Source organism: Capricornis sumatraensis, chromosome 4, assembly GCF_032405125.1.
Source record: "Capricornis sumatraensis isolate serow.1 chromosome 4, serow.2, whole genome shotgun sequence".
NCBI lineage: Eukaryota > Metazoa > Chordata > Mammalia > Artiodactyla > Bovidae > Capricornis > Capricornis sumatraensis.
This window is the reverse complement of record NC_091072.1, coordinates 154,640,934-154,652,631: the sequence shown is the minus strand read 5'-3', so window position 1 is coordinate 154,652,631 and position 11,698 is coordinate 154,640,934.

Below are 11,698 nucleotides of genomic sequence, written 5' to 3'. Positions count from 1 at the left end.
ACAGCCTGAAGGCAGGAGGCTGGCTGAGCTCCAGGGACCCCGTGTTTCCCCTCCTGACACAATGTCGGTTAAATAATACTTCCTTCTCAGAAGGAGACTCCTGGCCGGAGCGGGGGCGCGGGGGGGCGATCCTTCCCAGTGGCCCCTCTGTTGAGCCCCCCAAATTCTGGGGAGCAGATGGGCTAGTTCCCCACCCCGCGCCAGGTATTATTATTCCCCAAGTCCTACGAGGGGTACATTAATTCAGGGGAAAGAAAGGGCAGAGGCCTGGGGCACTGAGATGGAAACAAGTCCTGGCCGCCCCCCACCTCCCACCCCCGGCTGGAGATTCTGTGTGGTGACCTGTCTCTTTCCAGCCTCAGTTTCCTCCTTCATTTCCACCCTCGCCCTCATCGCCACATCAGCATCCTCCTCCCGCCTCACTGATGGGCGCATGCGCATAGATGCGCGACACGTGTTGCATGAACTCGTGAAGGAATGAGTGAATCAGCAGAGGTTCATGGAGGCAATTTTCAGTTCAGAATGAACTGAGAGTCAGAGACGGACAGGCAGCCCCGTGAGGGGCAGCGCTGTCAATGGAGGTGGGCAAGCAGAGGTTGGGAAAACTTGGTAGGATCCTAGAGAGAAGAGTGAGCCGTGGGATCCGGGGGTGGGGGTGGGGGGTGAAGGTTCCTCTGGGCTCTTTCCCTCCCATGTGCTGAGGGCTGTGCCTGGATGATACAGTCTGGCTCCTAGGCCCTGACAGTTCTGGAAGGCAGCTGGAGGCACTGTGCCCATTATCTGGAAGGGGACCAGGACCTCGGATGAAGCTAAGGCTCAGGGGCAGAAGGGCAGCATCCAAGGCCTTGGGAACATGATGAAGGTGAATAACACTGGCTGGATGGTGACAGAGCGCAGGTCACCCTCTGCAATGATCGCCCCAGTATGTGTGACAGGCCCAGCAGTTCCTGCCAAAGCTGGTGATGGAAGAAAGCAGTGTGTGTGGGGGGGTGGAGGGGTGGTGGTTGGGGTGAGGTGGAGGCTTAGATGAAGAGGCTGACCGAGCTTCACAGCCACCTCCATGCAGGCAGTGGGGGACCCTGGAGGAAACAGACCAAAAACATTGATAGGAGTTTGTTGGCAATGATGAAGAGGATCGCTGTTCTACCCAGGGCCACTGGACACTCGGAGGTGTCACAAAATAAGGGGAGACCTCGTGGGGAAGAGAGGCGAGAGCCGGATCAGGAATGACCTTGAGGGCTATCAGAGGGCTATCCCAGGGCTATCAGGCCTGGGAGCTGGGGTCTGATACTCTAGGCACCAGAGTAGGTGGCTTCCAAGTGTGGCAGGAATATCTGCAATTGGATAATTTAGGGAGACATCTTTGAACAGGGGCTTCTCCAATGGCTCAGTGGGTAGAGAATCTGTCTGCAGTGCAGGAGACACAAGAGATGTGAGTTGGATCCCTGGTTTGGGAAGATCCCTTGGGGAAGGAAATGGAAACCTACTCCAGTATCTTTGCCTGAAAAATTCCCATGCACAGAGGAGCCTGGCGGGCTACGGTTCAAAGGGTCGCAAAAGTCGAACATGGCTGAGCAACTAAGCTTGCTTGCCTGCTCTAGATAGATTAGGAATTGGGTTGGGGGGAAGGTACATATCAGGAAAGAAGAGGATGGGAGATCAGGGAACCTGGGCACTGCTGACTTGGTTTCTTTTCCTTGGAACTAACTGAGAATGACGCATAAGCGTTCAGTCAATATTTATTGAATGAACGAGTTATAGCCACCTTACACTGAGATATTTATCTTGCACACATTGTTTTGTTCATTCTTACTACAGCCCTGTGAAGTAAGTCTTATTCTTCCTAGTTTACAAATGAAAAAAAAAGGGGGGCTCAGAGAGGTTGAGAATCTTGCCCCAGGCTGCACAGCACGACATGGTGGAACTGGATTCCAACTCAGCTGACCCACCTGCCATCTCAGACGTGCCACACTGCACTACTTGCCCCTATGCTGGCCCCATGCCAGCCCACAGAGACACTCAGATGTCAAGCCCCTGCCATGCCTCTGAGGAGCCCCTGGGTTGGTGGCCTCAGCTTTCCCAGTCTGAGGGGCGGTGGAGGAAGGCCAAGTTCTCCCACCACCAGCCTCGAGGAAGCAGGAGCCAGATGGTCACCAGGGAGGGCAGGGAGGCTGCCCCAGGCCCAGGTCAGGGGAGGGAAGACTGAAATGGAGGAGGGGACGAGGGTTCCGAGAAGAGGTCAGAGAACCGCGGGGTGTCCCCACAGGAAAAGGAACCGAGACCAGGGCTGAGGGTGAGGAAGGAGAAGCAGATGTGGTGAGGGGCGGGAGCAGGTGCGCTCAGGGCCCGGGAGGAAATGAATCTGAGTCCCAGAGCCTGGCCTTTGGGTCCTGGGCTCGCTCAGCCGGAAGCCGGGCCCCAGACAGAGCAGCGTCTGGGCTTTGGGGCTGCACCTGAGGCCCTCAGGTGGGACTCAGAAAGGACTGGCCTGCCCACACCTGTCCTCCTGCCTCCTCATCCGGCGCCCCACACGCACCTGCCCCAGGAAATCCTCTTGGGGGCTGCTGAATGAGCCACAGGAAAAGGGATACAGGCTGTCTGTGGGCGGTTTGTGCCTGCAAGAGGGAGGGAGAAGGGCTGGGCGGTGCAGGGAGAGGCCCTGAGGGGAATGGGATGGGTCTCCCAGGACAGAAAGTAGCAGAGGGTCATCACAGGTGGCTAAGAGTCCTGTTCTACCCCAGGGGTGGGGTCTCTGTCGAGTTGTTCCCCTCTGGGCCTCAGTTTCCCCATCTGTGAAATGGGGGCTCTTTTTCTCTGGAGAGACAGGAGGCTGGGCCAGTACTTAAGAGTGTGTCGGCCTCTGGACCAGCGGGGCTCAGTCCTGCCTCCGCAGCCATACCAGATAGACCTGAGGGTGAGAAGCTTTAATAACACAGAATCCGATGTGTTCTGCAGCGTGGAACGTTCTGGCTCCGTCGTTCATTCGCTGTGTGGCTTGGACAAGATGCTCAACATCTCTGTGCTGTTTCCCACTTTCAAGAAGGGGGTTGTAACAGGGTGGACCTCCTGGGGTGCTGGAGGACCAGAGAAGTAACACGCCTATGAAGACAGGATACGGTTATGGTTATAAGTGCCTAGAAACCATCCTAAGATGCTTTCTAAGTGGGGATCCCCAAGACAGCTCCATTTCTGGGCTCTGTGCCCAGCCTGGCCCTGAGGACAGAGGGCAACGGGCCGAGGAGAAACAGAGAGAGACCCTGGGAAACTGTCTGACCCAGAGGTCGGAACCGTGCCCTTCAGCCTCGGCCTCCTGGCCCTGATCATAGGCATCGTGGGTGGGTCGAGCCCGTGGGTCCTGCTCCATGGCCTCTCTCCCTGGACTGGGTGGGGGCTTGAGGCCCCGGGAGGCACTGGGGCCTGGGAGGAGAGCGCACGGCCTGGGGTTCTCAGCGAGTCGCCGAAGGCCTCCTTGTGCTCCTTGTAGAGTGAGAGCTGGGAGCGTGAGGATCAGGGACTTCATCGATGTGGGCTGCTCACCCTGCAGCCAGGAGGTGCACTCGGTGCTATTCCTCTCCCGACTTCCAGAACCATAAGCTCCACACCTCCCATCAGCTGCCCCCTCTCTGCTGGTTCTTCCCCGGTCTGCCTCCTTCCCCTGCAGCCCAGACACACCCTCAAGCGTCTGCCCTGAAAACAGACAAGCCTCTGGACCCCCAACTCCCACCTATGCCTCTCCGCCGTTCCTTTTGTCCACACCACCTCTCCACCTTCGCGGTCACTCTTTAGCCTGATACATCTCTCATCAGCCTTCAGCATCTTCCACATGTCTCTCCTGCTTGGTTCCAAGATGCCCCCCCCCCACCTCCCAAGCCATTCTCCTCTGACCCCTGGGCAGCTCCTCCTCAGTCTGGTTGGCCTCCCCTGATAGCCTGGACCCTCTGGCCTACTTCCTGTGCCTCCACGCCCACCCTCTTCTCTCCTCCCGGCCCTGGGCATTGCATCCACGCCTAATCCCTCCCTGGCAGGACCCACCTCCTGGCTGTGTAATCTTTAGCTACTTAGCTTCTCTGTGCCTCAGTTTCCTCATCTGTAAAATGGGGCTAATGGTGGTTCCTACACCATAGCGTGATGGAGGGATTAGTGGAGTAACACAAAGTGCTCAGAATGTGCCTGCTCATAGCAAGACCCAGCCTCAGTGCTGGGTACCTGTCACACGACCAGTAAGTGTCAGAGTGGAGATTTGAACCCAGGGACCCTGGATCCATGTCCCATTCTCTTCTGCTGTTCTGGTGACACACGCATCATCCAAGGCACTCCTCCCTGGGCTGGGGGAGGAGCGGGGGGATTGCAGTGTAGCGGAGTCATCCCAACTCCAGTAGGTGGGATCTCAGGCACAGAAAAGCAGATGGGCAGGACCCCTTGAGAACCTGAGGTGACACCAAGGGCCGGCCTAGAAGAACCCTCTTGTGTGGCTACGGTGGGTCCTGCAGGTTCTGGCTCTGGCCTTCTTGGGCGTCTATCCTACGAAGGAAGTTGAGGAACATGTGTTGGGCAGACACCTGGGTGCCTGGCGCCACCTGGTGGTCAGAGCTCATCTTGCTATGTTCCCAGGCTTAAGAGGACACCTGACATCCTGTAGCCTTCCCTCTGCAATCGACAGGGCCTCTTTCCCTCACCTCCCCACCCTTTTTAAAAAAATGATTGTGCCAGTCTTTTTTTTTTAAATTGTATTCATTTATTTGGCTGCATGGGGTATTAGTTGCAGCACACAGGATTTTTGATCTTCATTGAGGCCTCTGACTTTCAGTTATGGCGTGGGGATCTAGTTTCCTGACCAGGGATCAAACCAGGGCCCTCTACATTGGGAGCACAGAGTCTTAGCCACAAGGTCACCAGGAAAGTCCCGAGGCTGACTCTTCAGCAGCCTTCCCGCCTCCTACTGCAAAGCCCCCATATAGTGCCCTCTTCCCCTGGCTTTGCGGAAGGCCAGTCTCTCACTGAGCATGTATTTATTCACTCAACAAATGCAAAGCCCCTCTTGTGAGCCTGTCCCTGGGCAGAGCACCCGGATGGTGAGCTGAATCGAACATGGTCCCTGTCCTCCAGGAAGAGCTCCCAGTCCAATGGAGGAGGCGCACACAGACGGGCAGCAGGGGCACAGCTGTCACCGAGCAAAGCCCAGGAAGGTTTGCTGGGGCGGGAAAGAGTAACCCAGGAGGCTTCATGAAGGAGGAAATGTTTGAGATTCATTTTGAAGGATGGAAACAACAGTGACTGGCTTAGGCCCTTAGCAATCGGAAGAGGGACGGGGGAGAAAGTCACGAAGGGAACAGCGTATGTATAGAGGCCCTGAGCTGAGAGCCACTGAATGGTGATCCTGTGTGTCTTTCCAGCATCACCAAACAGTGAACAATTCTACCCTGAGACAGTGTCAAATCCCACAGGTCAAGGGCTCAGTCCCACAAGGCCAGCCGTCCCCACCCCGTCCCCCATTTCGGAAGCCAATAGTAAGTCCAGGTTGTCACCTATGCTTCTGTACCACCAGCCATAAGTCGGAGATTCCCATAGCCCCTTATTTCTGGATTGATTACTTTGCCAGAGCAGTTCACAGAATTAAGGAAAACAGCTTACCCACTGGATAGCCAGTTTACTATAAAAGCATACAGCTCAGGAACAGCTAGGTGGAAGAGATGCACAGGGCAAAGTATGGGCAAGAGGTGTGGAGCCTCCATGCTCTCTTTGGGTGGGCTATTCACCCAAGACCTCCACGTATTCACCAATCCAGAGATCTCTGAACCCCATGCTTTTGGGGTTTTATGAAGGCTTCATTACATAGGCACGATTGGTTAAATCAGTGGCCACTGGCTATTGATTCAGCCTTCAGCTCTTCTTTCCTTGGAGCTGAAAGCTCCAACCCTCTAAGCCTCTGGTTAATTTCCTTGGCAACCAGTCCCTACCTTTAGTCACTTTCGAGAAGTCACCTTATGAACATAAACTCAGATGTGGTTGAAAGAAGTTTGTTATAAATATCAGGATACCTTTATCACTCTTATCACTTAGGAAATTCCAAGGGTTTTAGGAGCTCTGTGTCAGAAATGGGGAAACCAAATTGATATTTCTTATTAGAATCATAATATCGCAAGTGGTTAGTAGGGAAGGATATGGTCACTCTGGCTACAGTGCCAGATGAAAGAGGTGTCAAGGACTGAAGTGCGAGGTTCTGGAGGCTTGGTCTGAGGGTGGAGGTAGTGGTAGTGACCACAAGGGTCGGGAGGAAAGGATGGAATTGAGAGATGAGTCGGAAGTGAGTCAGAAAGAGAGTCTGCGACACCCCTCAGGGCCTGAGAGTATCTATTTTAATACTAAAAAATAAAAATGTATTTAACTTTATTATTGATTTAGAAGTCAAATGTTAATTCACCCTGTTAATGAACAAGGAAAGCCATAGGCGCATCCCAATAGATGTAGATAAAGGTATTGACAATATTCAACACCGTTATAATAAAAACTCTCAGCAAACTGGGAATAGAAGGAAGCTCTCCTAATCTAATAAAGGGTGTCTTCCAAAAAATCTGTGACTAATATAATAAAAACCTGAGTGCTTTCTCCCAAAGATCAAGAGAAATGCAAAGATGTCTGCCCTCTATGCTTCTAGTCAGCACTGCATTGGATGTCTTAGCCAACGCATCGAGGCAAGAAAAAGAAACCCATACCGACTGGATGTAAAGGATAACTCTTTATTCACAGACAAGATTACCTACATAGAAAACTGGATGGGATTTACAAAACAAGCTAATAGAACTAATAAATGAGCTTAGCAATGTTGTGTGATACAGGTCAATACAAAATATCAAATTTAGTTGTATATACTAGTCATGAACAATTGGAAAATAAATTTTAAAACACCACTTTATAACAGCATGAAACACTTAAGGATAGCTCTGACAAGCTGTGTAGCAACTGCACCCTTGAAGCTACAGAACATTGCTGACCATTTTGACATTTTTGAAAAAAATCAAATGAAAACTAAACGTTCAATGCTATTGAATGGAGAGTCATAACATTTTCATGGATTGGAAAATTCAATAATAAGATGTCAGTCAGGGGATTTCCTGGTGGCTCAGTGGTAAGGAATCTGCCTGCCAATGCAGGGGACACAGGCTCAATCCCCGATCCAGGAAGATTCCACATGCCGTGGAGCAAGCAAGCTTGTGCACCGTAACTACTGAGCCTGTGCTCTCGAGCCCGGGAGTGGCAGCTACTGAGCCCAGGTGCCGCAGCTGCCGAAGCCCACTCGCCTTAAAGCCTGAGCTCTGCAATGAGAGAAGCTACCTCAAGGAGAGGCCCCCCCAGCCACAAGCAGGTGTAGCCCCCACTCATTGCAACAAGAGAAAGGCCCATGCAGCTACGAAGACCAAGGACAGCCAAAAATAAATAAATGAAACTACATATATAGAAATGTCAGTCATTTCCAAATCAAACTGCAGGTTCAAAATAATCTTCATAAAAATTCTATCAGTCTTTTTTGGTAGAAATTGACAAGATGGATAACCATGTGGAAAAAAATGAGCCTGATCCTCGCGTCATATCACATACAAAAAGTAACTCATAATGAATCACATATCTAAAGGTAAAAGGTTTTGTTCTTTGAAAGACACCACTAAGGAAATGAAAAGACAAGCTTTCTGGGAGGAAATATTTGCAAAACATATATCTCACGAAGGACTTGGGATATTAAAATAATTCTTATAAATGGAAAATAAGACAAAGAAGCTGATTTGCAAAATGGGCAAAATGTTTGAAGACACATTTTACCAAAGAGGATGTGAAAGTGAAAGTTACTCAGTCATGTCCAACTCTTTGCAAACCCATGGACTATATACAGGCCATGAAATTCTCCATGTCAGAATACTGGAGTGGGTAGCCTTTCCCTTCTCCAGAGGTTCTTCCCAACCCAGGAATCAAACCAGAGTCTCCTGCATTATAGGAAGATTCTTTACCAACTGAGCTATGCAAATCAACATATGAAAAGATGCTCAATATCGTCATTAGAGAAATGCAAATTCTATCAGTATACCTGCAACAAATAGCTAAAATGGAAAAGATTGATGATATCAAGTGTTGGCAAGGATGTGGAGCAATGGATCTCTGGGTGTTGAAGGGCATGTAAAATAGTCCAGCCATCGTAGACAACAGTTTGACAGGTTCTTAGAAAGTTGCCATTTACACTCCAATGATTCCACTCCTAGGTTTCTACCCATGAGACATGAAAACTGCTTTCTAGGCTTGCTGCAACAGGTATTTTCCTGAAAGTTCTTTCCACTGGTTGTTGTTCAGTTGCTCACTCATGTCCCACTCTTTGCGACTCTATGAACTGCAGCATGCCAGGCTTCCTATCCTTCACAATCTCCTGGAGCTTGCTCAAACTCATGTCCATGGAGTCGGTGATGCCATCCAGCCGTCTCGTCCTCTGTCGCCCCCTTCTCCTCCTGTTCTCAATCTTTCCCAGCATCAGGGGATTTTCCAAAGAGTTAGCTCTTCACATCAGGTGGCCAAAGTATTGGAGCTTCAGCGCCAGTCCTTCCAATGAATATTCAGGGTTGATTTCCTTTAGGATTGACTGGTTGGAAGTCAAGGAAGCTGTCCAAGGAAGCTTTCCACTGGACTCCTAGACAAATCTCTTTGCTTCATCTCCTACAGCTTCCTCTCGGTATCCACCCTGTACAGAGACTGCAGCTACTCACCAAAGCCCACCAGCTCCTCTGCTTCCTTGGCACCTGGTGATGACCCACTTCCTTCCACCTGCACTGGGTCACGTGCGTAGTTAGTTCTTGCCGATGGAATGTGCTTGGGAGGTTTATTAGACTTCTGTGAAGATAATGTCTCTTATTTACTCTCTTCCCTTGTCATCTGGCTTGATGTCCCTGTGGAGAACACAGATGGGAGAAGTCTGGGTCATAAATGAATATGTAAAGCAGACTCCCCCAGCCCCTCCCTGGCCTCAGTAACCATCACTGGCTCCAAGGTGGTCAAGAAATGAATCCTTGGTGTATTTAACTACTGGGACTGTGTGTGTGTATGTGCATATGTGTTGGTCTGATAGCTAGCCTTACTTACCCTGAATAACACCTTGCCATTCTTGATGAAGTAGATGCTCACATAATTTCCTAATGACGGATGCTCAGGAATTAAATTTTCAGAATTCTTGCAGGTCTGAAAATTGTCTTATTTAGCCATCACATTTGAGTTTGGCTAGTGAGGCTAACCTGTTAGTTCCCTACCTGGTATCCATTCCCTTACTTATTTCTTGCCCTTTTTCTGTGTATGAGGCAGCAATGTAATTTGGCTGAATACCCGTTTTCTCAGACTCTCTGGCAACCGGGAGAAGCTCTGAAACACATTTCTGGCAACTGAACCATAAGCAGTTTCTTTGGGTAAGCTTTGTTTTCCTGCTAAAATCAGGATAAAAGGGAACATAGGCACATGGCACCACCCTCTACCCTCCTTCTTGAAAGGAACATGGCTGTGTTGTCTGGAGCTGAAGCTGTCATCTTATCACCAGATGGCAACAAATATAAGCTAAAGCCTGTGGAATCACAGAGATGCTGTCCCTGATGTCTCTGATCTACTGAGCAAGCAAGCAATGCTTCCCCATCTGGTTAGATGAGAAGAGTAGCCTCTTATTTGTTTACAGCACTGTAAGTCATAATTTCCGTTGAATAGAACATTTTAAACTGGCCCAGAAGGCATATACTTTTAGATTCAAAGTAATTTTTGTTTAGAATTCAAAGACCTTTCTCTGCTGTCTTCTGGCCTCTGTTACTGGTGACGCCAGACTGATTCGTATTCTTTTCTTTGCAACCTTTTTTAAACAGAAAGCTTTTAAATTAATGTTCTTTTTATCCTGATGTTCAGACATTTGTTAGTGTGTGTCTACCCTGCTCATCACTTGATAAATCCTTTCAACGTGATGGCCATGTCTCTACTCACTTCTGGGAAATTCTTTTCTATTTGGTCATTTCCTCCCCTTTGCTTTCCCTGCCTTTTCTTTCTGGAACTCCTGATACAGATGTCAGACCCCATAGATTCCTTTTAGCTTTTGTCTTTTCCTTCATAGTCTCCCCTTTTTTTTTTTTTTTTTGTTCTATATTCTAGAATCTGCTAACTCCTCTGTTCATTTTTTAAATTTCAGCAGTTTTTTATGTTCAAGAATTCTTTCTTATTTTCTGATTGCTACCTTCTCAAAGCAGCTTGTTTCTGCTTTTCACATGTGGGATCTCCTAAAATATCTCCGAAGAGGTTTCATCCCAAAGTTATCTTATACCCTGAATTATTTTGAGTCAGTTTTTCTATTATTCTTTGTATTGCTCTTTCAGCTGCAATTTTTCCTCAACAATCTAGTACTTTTTAAGATAAAGACAAAAATCCTTAACACAGTCTAAAATGCCCTGTAGAGTCTGGTCCCTAACTATAGTTTCAGAAAGATTTCTTTCAAATTTAATTTTTGGATTGTGACACATCACGCTTACAAGAGTGTATAAAACTTATAGACATTCAAAGAATAATAGTAAAGCTGGCGTCCACATAAACAGCTTTCAAATCAGAAAAGGGGACATCACCAGGACCGTGTGTTCCCTTGCATCCACTTTCATATCTCTCCCCAAAAGAAAACCACTATTCCACTCTCTGCAATCATAGTTTTCTTGTTCCCTCATTAGTTTTTGCCATCCACACCTGCATCCCTGTACAAAGTAGTGTTTAGCTTTGCCTGGTTTTGAACTCTATGTAAGTGGCACCGTATGGTTTATATTCTTACTTCTTATGTTTAACATTATTTTGAAAGACTCATTCACCCTGATGTGTATCACTGTATGTAGTTTACTCAAGTTCAATGCTAGGTAATAATCCAGTGTGTGAATATTCCAGACTTGCCCAGCCTAGTGGATGTTGGGGCTGTTTCCAGATTCAAGTTTTTGCAAATGTCCTTCCTGCAAACATTTTAAAATGAGTTTTCTGTTGCACATGTGCAAAAATCATCCTCACATGTGTCCCTGGGAGACAAACTGCTGGCTCCCGGGCGATATGCAAATTTCCATTTACTCAGTCGCACTAAACTGATTTCCAAAGTGGTTGAGTCCACTTTTATTCTCACCAGAAAGTATCTGAGAATTCTTGTCGGGACTTGCCATTATCAGCCTTCACAATCCTTGCTTAGCAAGTCGGAGTGAAGCTATATCTCACTGCGGCTTTGTATTTGCATCACTTGTGAGGGTGAATGCCTTTTCATTTGACTGATCACTTGTGTTTCCTCTTTACAAGCGCCTGTTCCAGCCTTTGCCCACCTTCCCCACTCCTGGATTTCTGTTCTGATTTGTTGTCTATCCTCCTACAGGTCCACAGGAATTCCTTACATATTCTCCTTTGTCCATTTACAGTGTTTTAAATACTGACTTCTCTTTTCACTCTCTACATAGTCTTTTGAAAAAGAACATTCATAATTTGAATGTAACTGCAGTTGTCAACTGTTTCCGATGTGACTTACACTCTTGTTTCTCGTGTAAGAAATTAGCCTCTACCTTACGCTAATAAATATATTTTAAAATATTATTTTCTAAAAATTTCAGAGTTTTGCCTTTCACTTTGAGGCTTGGAGTTAATTTGGGGGTAAGGAGGAGGTCTAATTTCACCCCACCCCAAT